Source organism: Xenopus laevis, chromosome 3S, assembly GCF_017654675.1.
Source record: "Xenopus laevis strain J_2021 chromosome 3S, Xenopus_laevis_v10.1, whole genome shotgun sequence".
Lineage (NCBI taxonomy): Eukaryota > Metazoa > Chordata > Amphibia > Anura > Pipidae > Xenopus > Xenopus laevis.
In genome coordinates, this window is record NC_054376.1 from 101,272,690 (window position 1) to 101,287,207 (window position 14,518).

General features: G+C 41.0%; 1 protein-coding gene across 2 annotated transcripts in view; it reads right to left on the bottom strand.

The window, feature by feature from the left end:
- Window positions 1-14,265, bottom strand: part of prr7.S (proline rich 7 (synaptic) S homeolog) — a 34,947-nt gene extending 20,682 nt beyond the window's left edge. Inside the window, exon 1 of one of the 2 annotated variants that reach the window (XM_041588691.1) lies at window positions 13,500-14,265. The gene's annotated coding sequence lies outside the window, so the exon portion shown is untranslated. Of the gene's footprint in view, window positions 1-13,194 lie in introns of both variants that reach the window. The other variant, XM_041588690.1, reaches the window with a different exon arrangement.
- Between the last annotated feature and the right edge of the window lie 253 nt (window positions 14,266-14,518).

Consider the following 14,518-nt stretch of genomic DNA (forward strand, 5'->3'; position numbering starts at 1 on the left):
GAATCACATTATAAACTATGTAAATTGTGGCATATTTCAGACAATGTAAATAATATGGCAGCTTTCACTCATACATAAAAAGGGGAAAATGCTACAGTTTACTGGTCTGTTATTACCTTATACTGCCTACAAAGAATTGGATGAAAAATAAACCAAATTTGTCAAGTATGTATATGTTAGTAATGTGCGGGCTGGCCCGATGATTCAAGGGTGGCGGGTGCGGGTTGAGCTCTTCTCCTGCTTTCCCCACCCACCACAGTCAAATGCCGGCTTCCGACTTCCGGGTTTTTGTTTTTTTTATAGACGCCACAACTGCTCGCCTCGCCCCTTTTGTGATGTAATCGGTGGGGCGGGCGGCGCGGGTCTATAAAAGCAACCTGGATGCAGGCTATGGGAGGGCAGGTTAGGGTCGGGTGCAGGTCGGGGAAATCCTGTGTGTGTGTACTTCTACACATTCTACACAAATGTTACAGTCTTTAAACCAAAAACTTAATTTAAAGGAGAACAAACCCCTAAAAGGGAATATTGCTATAATTCCATATTTTATATGCTGAGCTTAATGCACTCACCTAAAGGTTCAGCATCTCTATAGTTGTAATGATTCAAGCCTTCAAAGTTATCACAGGAGCTCCCCATCTTGGATTTTGTTCGGAGTGTCAGTGACACTGCACATGCTCAGTGGGCTCTAAGCAGCCGTTGAGATGCTAAGTTTAGGGGTCATCACAAACCATCAAGTAGAAAATGGGATTTTGTCTGTCATAGAAGCTGATTATTGAATTCTGAAGGGCTGATTATTGAATTCTGATGTTAATTGCACTGGTTTTAAAGCTGCCATAAAATGTGAATCTGAATTAATTACTAATCAGCCTTGCATTGTGACATTTATATTCTATATATACAGCATATTGTGAGCGGGTATCTAAACTTAGGTAAGTGACAGTAGCCCAGAGCATGTGTAGTGAATAGGGTTGCTACCGGCCTAGCCGGTAAAAATGTTGGTTGATCCCAATGTTATTAATAGGGAAAAAAGATAAATATTTTTTTTTTTCCCAGAAAAAGGTTGCAACTCTAGAAATGTAACAGAAGAAAAGAAGAGGGAGAACTACTAGGACTATCTTTGGAGGCACAGATCTTTACTGATAAAGGGCCGTGAACACAAAACATAATGTGCAGTATTTCTACCCAACTTTTTTGTTAAGCATTAGTTCACCTTTAAGAAATTATGGGCGGAGATATGCAAATGACCCCTCATTTTTTTTAATTTATGGTAAACGGTGTCAACAAATCTGATTTTGGGCAAGCTGTTTAAAGAAATTTAGAACCACTTGGGCATACCAATGTCCTGGGCATGAGATATCCCTTGTTAGTTTAAAGTTGGGTGCATGCACAGTACTGTAAAATCACCTATAAAGTACTATATTGTAAATGCACTCCACACAGGGTGGCACATTACTTCACATATGCATCACATAATTCAATCTAACATTTCCATTAAACCTACTTCTGTTGGTGCTGATGATTCATTCACATGTTACGCAACACCAATAATATGATATGCGTTCTAATGGCATACTCATCAAATGTGCTTCCTATTCATTTATCAAAGTGTGAAGTCTAATTCACAAGATAAAAACTGCAAGCTAATGAGTAGGGATGCAGCGAATCCTTTGCAAAAGATTTGGTCGAATACTGAACCGAATCCGAATCCTAGTTTGCATATGCTAATTAGGGGTGGTAAGGGGAAAACATTTTTTACTTACTTGTTTTGTGACAAAAAGTGCATATGCAAATTAGGATTCAGATTCGGTTCGGCTGGGCAGAAGGATTCGACTGAATCCGAATCCTGCTGAAAAAGGCCGAATCCTGGCCGAATCCCAAACCGAATCCTGAATTCGCCTATTTGAATTTTTTTTTTATGGTCAAAACTCTCAAAGTTGATTGTGAATCATCCAAACTCGATTGGAGTTTAAATTTGCACTTTAAGAACTCAAATTCAACTATTCACCACGTAAAACCTGCCGAGTTCATGTATAGGTCAATGGGAGATGTCCAGGAACCAATCTGGACATGTTAGGGCCCTCCTGACATCAAGTTTAGTCGGATTCGATTCAAATTCAATTACAGTTTTCGAGTCGATAAAATTCGTCCAAGTTTTAGATGTTCGTTTTTTGTTTTTTTTTATAAATAACCCCCGAATTTCGAGTAAATTCAATTTTAATAGAGTTTAAAGGGGTGGTTCACCTTTAAAGTAACTTTTATTATGTTATAGAACGACCAATGCTAAGCAATTTTTCAATTGGTTTTCATTATTTATTTTTTATAGTGTTAAAGTTATTTGTTTTTTTTCTTCTGACTCTTTGCAGCTTTCAAATGGGCGTCGCTGTCCCCTTCTAAAAAAACAAATGCTCTGTAAGGCTACAAATCAGGGGCGTAACTACAGAGGAAGCAGACCCTGCGGCTGCAGGGGGGCCCAGGAGGTATAGGGGCCCCATGAGGCCCTAATTCATATACAATTTCAATAAATATTGGTAAAACAGGTCAAACTCTAGACATTTGGGGGCCTGAAAAATAATTTGCTGTGGGGCCCAGTAATATCTAGTTACGCCACTGCTACAAATGTATTGTTATTGTTACTTTTTATTACCGATCCTATTCAGACCTCTCCTATTCACATTCCAGTCTCTTATTCAAATCAATGCATTGTTGCTAGAGTAATTTGGGTCTTAGGTACCAGATTGTTAAAAATACAAATTGAAGAGGTGCTGAATAAAAAGCTAAATAACTCAAAAACCACAAACAATAAAACTTTTAACCCAATTGCAAATTGTCTCAGAATATCACTCTCTACATCATACTAAAAGTTATCTCTAAGGTGAACAACCCCTTTAATAAATGTGCCTCTAAGTATATTAAAAATATTCAAACAATATAAAGCAACAGCAATATTTTGCCACCAATGTGGATTTATGTTTAGTTAGCATCAGGTACAAGGTGTTTTCTTATTAAAGGGTGGGTCGCCTTCAAATTAACTTTTAGTATGTTATAGAAAGGCCAGTTCTAAGCAGCTTTTTAATTGGTCTTTGTTATTTTTTTTTTTATCATTTTTGAATGACTTTATCTTTCCAGCTTTCCAATGGGGGTCACTGGCCCCATTGAAAAACGAATCAAAACAAAAAACATTTGTTTGAAAAACAAATTCAAAATGGGATGTGTACACTGTCAGGCTTTCTGAAACAAGGGCCTAATCCCAAACAGTTGGAATTGGACTTTGACCTGCTTATATGGACACACCCGGATTTGATTGTTCTTTGGCTTCTCCCCCTGCTCCCTCTCATCATTACACAATTTGCCATGCAATCCTCAGTGGATTGTTGGTTAACTGGAGGATATGTAGGAATTGCCTATATTCTCCACCTTTCACTAGTTAATGTATGATTCCCTGTTCTAAAAGAAAAATGGATAACTTCTCCTTTTGTTCCTGAATGTAATTTATCTCCTTGAAACATACTAAACTGTTATACAGTGTTCATTTTCAATGCGTATTGTTTGTATAACTACGATATGTATGCATCTTTATCCAATAAAAATTTTAAGTTATAAAAAAAAAAGAAAAACAAATCCTATGTAAGGCTACAAATGTATTGCTATTGCCACTTTTTATTACTCATCTTTCTATTCAGCCCCTCTCCCATTCATATTCGGGTCTCTTATTTAAATCAGTACATGGTTGCTAGGGTAGTTTGGTCCCTATTATTTGTATCTGGAGCAACCAGATACAAATAATAAAAAATGAAAACCAATTGCAAGTTGTCGCAGAATATCAATCTCAACATCATCCTAAAATATCATTTAAAGGTGAATAGCCCATTTAAAACAGAGAACAAGCAAATATGTTAACTGTTTTTTTAACAGTTCTCTATAGGAAACAGTATTCCTGTATTTTGGAGCTTTCTGGATAGTTGATCCCATACAACTAGTATATAGTTGGGTATTTTCCAAGCCATAACTGCACCTCTAGCAACCCCTTTATTAAAACACTGCTGTATGAATATGTGGGTACAGTCACACTGGGCCTGTATATTAATGGTATACCAGCTTGTAGCCTAACTGGGCATAAATAAGTGGGCACAAACCAAAACCAGAAATTTATAGCATGACTGAGATCATTTCTGCAAAAAAAAATAGTTCAAAAGCAAACCAATGTAACAATAAGTGAAATGACATGTTCTGCTTTGTCTATTTGCTAATACTTTGGCTTATACTCGGGCGCCTAAGAATAGTCGCCGGTGTCCAAGAATAGTCACCGGCGTCCAAGAATAGTCTCCAAGAATATTCGCCAGCGTCCAAGAATGGTCGCCGGCATCCAAAGACGAGATGCCAGCACCTCCAATGGGAGCAGAAACCCTCAATTTATTGATTGAAACTTAACAGAAGCTGCCGCATTTCTCACCCTAGGCTTATACTCGAGTCAAAAAGCTTTCCCAGTTTTTGGAGGTAAAATTAGGTACCTCGGCTTATACTCGGGACGGCTTATACTCGAGTATATACGGTAGTCTCTACTATGCTCCATATTTGTATAAGCAAGTGGGAAGGACATTGTATAAAGAAGGTTGTCAGACTATTTTGGGTTCAGTCGCCCCTTGGAGCTTAAACCTGGTCAGGGCCTCATTAGCTCACAGATATATAAAAACACTGCTTTTTCAGCCCACTCTTATGTGACCTTCATGCTAAGTTTCTAGGAATATTTAAAAGAACAAGTGACCAGACTGGGGGTACACCCACAGTCTGGAAACTACTATAACTACTAATCAAACAATATGTATAATGGTTCCATGAAAACATTTTGCAGCTGCTACATAAGGTCAAGGATGAAGTAGGGTACATACAACATCAGGGCACATGGATTGTGTACACACAAAATGTTGTATTTGTCAATGTACTCTACTTACAAATAGAAGTTATAGTAGAACCCCGATTTTACATTTCCCAGGAGCCAGCATCAGAATCACGTAATTTCTGGGAAGCCAGTAAAATCAAGGCTGGGTTTGAATGGGAATTCCAGAAAAAAATAGTGTAAAATTGTGGTTCTAATGTATCTTTCTTTGATTATGATTAAAGGACAGTAGGTAGGAGGGTATATGATATTGTTTGCAGATAAAATTTCTACATACCTATTATAGGTGGCTGCCATATTACTCTCCCCCACTGAGGTCAATTTAGAATTAATTTCAGCATAATTGTAGTAACTACACTCTATGCTATCTATCTATGACCCCTAATGGGATTGATTCTATAACACCTAAACCTAATAATGTCATGTCTTCTTTACTGCAGTTAAGTGGAAAAGCAAAATGTGCCTTATCTTTCCTGCCATGATAATGTTGCACTCCTTCTGAACATTATAGTCCATGTTTGCAGAACATCAGTTTGGTATGGACTGGCGATATTAGTATTTCCAATTCTTCCTGGGTCAGATCTTAGACTATGTATGTGAAACATTTCTAATCATGATGAGTAGGAATTCCCTGCTTTGAAATATTTAAAGCATCAGTAGGGAGTTTACACTGTAAATGACATGCTTGGAATAACTGATCAGCCTTCAATCTACATTGTATTCCTGGAAAATCTATTATAAAGATGTGGCATTCACATGCTGCTGCACTGCAACTCCCATAATCCCAGCTGTTTTCCAGATGCTGACAGAACCTAATCGGGATTCTTTCTCTGTTAAAATCAATTAGAATGAATACATGTAATTCTAGGTGACAGGTTCTCTTCCAGCTTTTTCCAAATTTCTATTCCTAGAATGCCTTCCGAATTTTATAATTGTAACTTGCCTATTCTAGGTTCACTTTGTAGCAGTAGAGAGTCAGTCACATGGTCAACTATAAACCCCAATAGTCTTATACCAATCTGGTAAAAAGTACAACCCCAATGACTGGTAAAGTGGCTTACTATTCTTGAATATGTTTGCACCAGGCGTAGAGTCCTGAATCAAGTGAGGTACTCCCGGAATACCCACAAAGTGCTCTGGTTTCTGGCAAAAAGTCCCCCATTTGTTGGCTGTGCAGGTAGTCTGCAGGTAACCTGGCTGGGTACCTAACGAAGGTGTGGGCTTAATCCCTCCCAACCACCCATCCTTGTGGTTCTTCCAGTTTTTACATTTTTTTTGGAAAGATTTGGCACAGGAGTGACGTCACTTCTGGGCAAATGTGACATCACTTCCGGTTTCACGTGCCCCCAGCCAGAAGGTTAGCTGGCCTATTGTGGGTCAGGTAGCAGGAACATGCAGGTCTAATTTCGAGTTGTGGTTCAGGCTGTGGGTACAGGTTTCAAAAAATGGACCTGAGCAGGACTCTAACCAGGGGTTCAAAACTGCCCAAAGAGTACAAATTCTCACTCTTTTATACTTGCTAAACCTTCACTGCTGAAAAGGTATTGTGGGAGATGAAGTTTAGCAACAACTGACTTATGCTCATGAAGTGCTAATTAGGGTTGCCATCTGGCCGGTATTTTACCGGCCTAGCCGGTAAAACACCTGCCAGGGCTGGGGGCCGGTATTACAAATTTACCGGCAATGTAGCTGCCATTTACAAAATCCCCTGCCAGATGAAAACTTAAATTATCATCGGCTTCGGGTTGTGGCCCCGCCCCTTTTGTGACTCTACTCCCCTGTGACCACGCCCCTTTGAGGTGCCCCTCCTCAGCCCACCCCTTTTTGTGTCACGTCCCACCCCTTTATTTTCGGCCCCCACCAGTGGCCGGTAATTTTTATTTTTTTTTAAAAGGTGGCAACCCTAGTGCTAAGTGACTAAGCAAAGCTGCACTGTACTCTAAAGCTGGCCATAGATGCAAAGATCTGATTTTTACGATTCCTCGAACGATCGGACTTCCCTATCTTCCGACCTGCCACTAACCATTCAGATCAAATAAAGTAGAAAAGAACAGATCAGCCAATGTTCTGCCCCTGACAGCAATCGTACGATAGTTATGTCCGACAAAGCTGGTGACAGTCTCCCACTGAAAATCGTACGATCGGCAATACACGCAGAGATATAATAGGCAGCCGACAGAAATCTTTTAAACTGTCCGATCGACCAAATGACCGATATCCTCCGGACGAAAAATGTCGGGACTCTCCACACACGGTCTGAAAATCGTACGAATCCTGAATTCGTACGATCGGATCTTTGCGCCTATGGCCAGCTTTAGGATGTGTTTTTGTCATTTTGTGTTGCTTAAGGGAAGTAGGGAGTCCAGCAGGCAGGTACAAGCAGGACTCCTGTCCAGGAACCAGGTAGGGTTGCCACATTTTCTGGAAAAAATACCTTCATTTTTAACTATTTCCCCCTATTAGTAACATTGCCATCAAGTATATGGTCTGGTGGCAACTCTAGCCTCAGTTGAAGCAGAGTGCCCGGAAATCTGCAAAAGAGGCAGGACTTCCCAGTAAGGAAGTGGGGTTTAGGCAAAGATGCCCATTTAACCTTCATGGCAACACTCTGAGCAAAACAGTAAAATATGTGGGCAGGGCAAATGTACTGTGCAGAGCAAATCAAAAAATGTCTGCTGTGAAATGAATTGGAGCCATCAGTATTTTGACCCCAACAAATCAAGCTAATGCTATAACAGTGAACTACAACAAGATTTTACATGTGGCCCTGGCTACTAAAGGGGGCTATATTATATTTCATATTTTCTGTGCAAATTTTTAGCAACAGCGGGTTTTACGAGCAATTAGTAAATTATGAAAGCATACCTCCCAACATTTTGGAATCAGAAAGAGGGACAAAAAGATTCGCCACCTTGAAAGCAGTGAAAATTGTTTGACCATGCCCATTTTTATGGTCACACCCCCTAATGTCCATTTTACAAAATTTGGCAGGTTATTAAAGTTTGAACACATTTCTTTTTAATGTGTTATTACAGTTTTGCTGATGAAGGTGAATCACCCTTTAAGATGCAAATCACAGTTTCCCCAAGAGATCTGCTTATCTTAAAGGAGAATTCAACCCTTAACTAAAAAAAACCCTACCCCCCTTCCCTACGTAGACCCCCCTCCCTCCTCTCCCACATCCTAGCTAATAGCCCGGGAAAATGTCCCTAACTTTTAACTTACCCCTCGGTGCAGATTCAGGGATCGCAGTTCACAGCAGCCATCTTCTGGGTCTTTGTGTCTTCTTCAGGCAATTCGGCAATTTCGACACATGCACAGTTCTTGCGAACTGAAAAATTGCTCCAACTACGCAATCTCTGATTCGCCGGTCTCAGTCTCAGATTACCAAAGAACCAGAAGATGGCTGCCGTGAACTGCGATCCCCGAATCTACACAGAGGGGTAAGTAAAATGTTAGGGGCATTTCCCCAGGGTAGCAGCTATGCTGGGGGGGAGGTAGGGGGGTCTACGTAGGGTAGGGGAAGTAAGAGTTTTTTTTAGTTAAGGGTTGAATTCTCCTTTAAATGGTTACAATTGCTTTTTTGCTTATCTTAAATTGTTACAAAAGTATCTATTCTTGGCTTCTCTGCCAAAAAGCCAATTAAGTTAGAAATGTTGTATCTTTTTCTGGCTGTTTAGTGCAGGAGATCAGTCGAGACATTTCAGTAACAAACTCGGGACTGTTGGTTGAACTGTCAAATTCGGGACTGTCCAGCGAAAAACGGTAAAGGTACGTGAAAGTCAGAATGTGAATTATCTTTACATTATGTGCATGCAAACAAAGATTTCTGCAAAAAGCAGACAAAAACGTACTACTCGGTTCCTTATTGTGCGGGCCCCAGCTAAGCTTAAAAGGGCCATGTGTGGGCGACCTATTGGGCATCACTAAACTTGGAGGTGAAGTAATATGTATCAAAATTACTGCACTGGTTAAAGCAAAGGTGAACCCCAAACTGCTACATATATTTCCAATGATATAACTGAATTTGCTTTCCATGAGAAATCAATGTTCTCGGAGAGCATATTTTCCTTTTACTAACTTCCTTTGCTGCAGATAAAGAAACTCTCTGACCTATTGCAAGGTTCTACAATAATATGATTACACCAGGAACATGAGAAAGAGTTGCATTTTCAGTCCAACACATTCCCTGACATAATTCACTGATATTAGGGCACATTTGAGGTCACCAAAGGATACACAGATCAGAACTATCCAGTGGGATAATATGACATGGACCATCCATCCATTTTGACAGTGAGCAATAAATGTGCTTTTATCACTAAGTTCCATCCCAGGTATCCCTGGGATCTAGGTTAAAGTAAGGAACATGTTTCCCTCAAATGTGTTGAAATACAATAATTCAGTACAGGTATGGGATCTTCTATCTGAAAACTTGATATCCAGATATCTCCGAATTGTACAAAGACCATCTCCCTTTAGGGGCCCATTTATGATTGCCGAGATGTTGTGCTCAGACAATCATAAAGGAGTTTACTAATCATGCAGGGTTTTGTACTGAAAAAAAATCTCAGCAATCTTCATAAGTTTTCCGGAATTGGCTTTTGTAAAGAAGAAAAATGTAGGCAGCTTTTTACGAACTTACGATGATTGTCGAGCATCTTTCGGCACAAAACCCCACATGATTACTAAACTCATGTGGGTTTTCAATAAAAGGAAACTCCGGCTTCCAAACCAAAATTTGATAAAGAGGCACAAATAACAAAGAAACCCCTAATATACCCATTAAAGTTCAAAAAGTATGAATAAATGCCATTTTCTATGCTGCAATCCAGCTATTTAACAGTTCTTCTCTTTCTACATCATTTGATCCTGGCAGGGAAGGAGGGACAAAACACTGATGTTAAAAATTGTAACAACTTCTCTACCGCTTACAGACAGCATCACAGACAGCATGCAGGAACTACATAACCCACAATGCATTGCACTGTGATGCACTGTTCCTTATAGAAATCACGTGTGCAGGGAATTGTGGGGTTTGGAGGATGCAGGCGGAGGACAGATGGCTTCTGATTCAGTAGTCTGATTCAGTAGTCAGCCAGCTCAGCAAAGTAGTCAGACAGCTCAGCAGGAGAAAAGGGGGCTATGCTTAGGGAACTGCTCCAAACCATTAAAAATCATGAAAAGTCTGCATATTTTTTAAATGATGTATATTTCAAAGTTGCTTGAAATTATGTTTACTTTTCAAAAAGCATAAGTAATGTTTGTGTCGAAATCTTAAATGGGCCCCTTAGAGTCTATTTGAAGCATATCTTATTTTTAGAAAAGTTTTTCTTTTTCCTCTGCAATAATAAATAGTACTATGTTCTTGATTGTAACTAAGGTGCGTAAAAAGATACATATTGGGTTTAATTATTGTTTACATTATTTTTAGTAGCCACAATAGACTCCAAATTACAGAAAGACCCCTTATCCAGAAAACCCCATCTCCCAAGCATTTTGGATAACAGGTCTCATACATATATTAATTACCCTTTATTCATAAAACACAGACATGCTTACACAGCACTTTACAGATTTTCTAATCATTCACATCAATCCCTGCCCTAGTAGAGCTTTTCTAAGGTGTCTATCATGTTGACACCCAACAAAATTGCCTGTGTACACAGATTGATTGACTGGTATACAGAGCCATTGTGTTGAACTACAACACTCAAAAAGTTACTACCACTACAAGAGTTTTCCTATTGCTTTTGTCTTAATTCCCCTAGCTTTTTAGCTCTGACCCTTACAGATTTGACTTTTGGATATAATTGTATCTGAAACAAGAGATGTCTTATGCGTTTGCATATTACCACAAAACCTTCCATATCTATATAATTATGAGCCATTTTGCTCAAAGGAGAAAGATTTCCTGTTTGTGTAATCTCCCCCCACCCTCCCGGCCATGATTAGGATGTCCTTGAATCCCCAAGCCTTCAACTTTTGTTGAACAACTACAAGCATCACCTGTCAACCAGTGTTGCAGAGACTTGCAGTTGAACTAAAAGCTGCAAGATGGACATCCCTGATAAAGTACTACTGCACTGCTTAAATACAACTGCAGCCTTTCTGCCGGAAAAAAAGCTAAATCTATATTTGCACTTTAATATAACTGCTGCTCTGCAGAACTCCACAAAGGCTGGGGCCTGAAGGAGTCGCGCCTGGTTGCACTACACAAATAGCAACTCTGCCCTTAGAATACTCACACATAGAGTTCACAGTAACCTGAAGGCCACAAGACTGGCACTGACTGGCATGTGAAACACTAAAGCTCGTGCAGCTAAAAGGGATACCGTCATGGGAAAATAGTTTTTTCAAAAAGCATCAGTTAATAGTGCTGCTTCACTGAAATCCGTTTCTCAAAAGAGCAAACATATTTTTTAAATTTTTTAAATTTATAAATCGGACACGGGGCCAGACATATTGCCAGTTTCCCAGCTGCCCGCAGTCATGTGACTTGTGCTCTGATAAACTTCAGTCACTCTTTACTGCTGTACTGCAAGTTGGAGTGATATCATCCCCATCCCTCCTCCTCCCCCACAAAAGAACAATGGGAAGGTAACCAGATAACAGCTCCCGAACACAAGATAACAGCTGCCTGGTAGATCTAAGAACAGCACTCAATAGTAAAATCCAGGTCCCACTGTGACACATTCAGTTACATTGAGTAGGAGAAACAACAGCTTGCCAGAAAGCAGTCCCATCCTAAAGTGCTGGCTCTTTCTGAAAGAACATGACCAGGCAAAATGACCTGAGATGGCGCCTACACACCAATATTACAACTAAAAAAAATACACTTGCTGGTCACTCTTTACTGCTGTAATGCAAGTTGGAGTGATATCACTCCCCTCCCTTCACCCCCCCCAGCAGCCTAACAACAGAACAATGGGAAGGTAACCAGAGAGCATCTCCCTAACACAAGATAACAGTTCCCTGGTAGATTTAAGAGATGGCTCAATAGGAAAATCCAGGTCCCACTCCGACACATTCAGTTACATTGAGTAGGCGACACAACAGCAACAGACACAGGAATTACATTTTATATTGTTGAGCGAATTATTTGCAGTGTAAACAGTCTAATTTAGAAATAAAAACGACATCATAAAAATCATGACAGAATCCCTTTAATGATTTGCATTCCAAAGTAGACTGAATGCCGTAGTCACAGTGTGCAAAAATGACCATGTACTACACAGCAAAAGCCAAGTCTGCCAAAAAAGGAAAGAAATCCTTCATACATTCAGGTTTAGAGGACCTAAAAGCCTGGAAAGGATGAGGGAAGTTATATAGTACAATGGCACCTGGAGGGGAGCTCTGGCTTTGCTTACGGGTGAGCTGTGGCAGGAGAATATGCAACTAAATGCCTGGTTAGAAGAGGGGAGGACTTATTAGGATGCAGGACTGCTATGATGTCTACATGTATAAAGAGTTGCAGGGTCCATTAAATATGCAGGAGACATGCTGTGTAGATAGAGTTCAATGCAAGTGCTTGAGAATGTTTTATTCATTTAGAACCTGCGGCACACTCACCAGAAAGAATGCTGTATATACTACATAATCTCTACAGACACAGGAGGAAAAACTCTTACCGAAATGACTGTGCACAGGTAACAAAATTCCTAAAATCACTTACAACCACCACTGCAATCATATGCATTTATATATCTCAGGCTTTGCCAACCTGTAAGCGGTCGTACAACTGCAACTCCCAACAGCTGTGCATAGTAGTAGTTGAACAATGACATGAAGGCATTAGTTTGAGAACTCCTGCGGTGGTAGTCAGAATACTAGATATGAGCATATATATATGTATATATATATATATGGAGAGAGAGAGGGGAGTAGATGTGCATGCAGAAGAATAGTTAATGTACATACAAGGGAATGTACAAGCATCTAACTAAACACATTACATATACTATGTGAAGAAGAAACAGAGATGGCAAGTGCCCATGTAACCAATGCAGTTCTCACACATGCCAGGTACCTTCAACAAAGGGAGAGCTAAGCAGCTGGTATTTTTAAGGTGCAGTGGAAGTGGATCACTGTGAATGTGGAGTAACAGATACTGTATGAATGTATAAATGTACATTCATGAATAAGGGTTTTCTATGTGTGTAAAGTGCCCTCTGCACATGCATGACACATACAGTGATGCTGCCCACACACCCTGTCTCTGGCACACACACACACACAGACACACACACAGACAGACACACACACACATAGATACACACAGACAGACAGACTGCACTCACCTCTTAATGTCTTCCCATGATATATCAGCCCTTATTCTGTGTCGTGCCCCTCCCCATGCACAGCATCCCTGCTACTTGTGGCTGGAGGGTAGCAAAGCTGTGATTGGAAGCAAAGCGCTGCAGGAGACGGGCAGACAGATCGGTGCCAGCCTTTTGTTGCCTGGTACACTGAGCTGACAGTCTGTCTTCCTCTTTCCCACAGCTCCCTCCCCCACATTTAGCTCCCCAGGCTGGGTGCTTGTCTCATTTGGCGACTGCAGCTCCCGCGTGTGATGTTGGTGACACACGGCAAGGGACGTACTTACATGTCTGACTGAGTGCCCGCAGCTTGGCTAGCTGGTGTCACACTCTTCCAGCCTTATCTAGAGTCCTCCTACAGGCTGCAGCCCTAACTGACTGCCACTTCATCTAGTGCACCGGCAATGGGGGTGATGTGGGGAGCTGGGCATCCCTGTAGCACTCACAAGTTGTGACGAACTGAGAGATTTCCCTCATGCCCCCCTCTTCTCTCTCGCTTGCTTTCGTGCTGCTCGCCTTGCTCAGGTGCCCCCTCCTCCTCCTCCCTGCTCTCTTAGTATTACCCTTATTCTGCCTCTTGACAACCCTCTGGTGACTTTCACTTGTTTCCTATCATTAGTGTAAATGCTTCCTTCCACTGACTTCCTACTTCCTCCCCAGAGCTTCTGCTTTTCTCCATAATGTCTCCCCTGAACAGCAGCATATCCCTGCCACCGCCACCTCACCCATATGGCCTCTCTGATCTCCTCTCTAGACGTTATCCTATACCCCCTCCCTTTTGTTTTCTTCAGTCTGTCACTCAATAACTTCTCTCATTTTCCCCAGTCCTTTCACCTCTGTCTGTCTCTTTTGGGACAGTGCTTAACTGCTTATCATTAGACTCGAATTGGTCTAAAGGACCGATATCGGCAGCTTTAATCTACCCGTGTATGACCACCTTGAGACTCATAGAGACAGGCGCGCACACACACACAGGATTTCCTTTTCTCCCTGAGGGAGGGTGACGTTAGGATGAACTGTCTGTGTCCCCAGTGCCTGGGTTCCCTTCTCTCACTTCTCACCCACATCCTCCTCCCACATCTCTTCTCCCACCTCCATCCTTCCGCTCCTCCCCATTCATACACAAAAGACTTCCTGGTTAATTGACTCTGTCAAAACCTCACTGTGCAGAGCCAAGGTATAAAGGAAGAAATAAATACATGTAGAAAGGACACGCCTGTGCCGCTTCACTGTGTGGGTGTAATGAGCGCCGGTGTCTGCGTGCGCACACGTGCAGTGTGTATGTGTTGGCATGTGTGGTTGCATT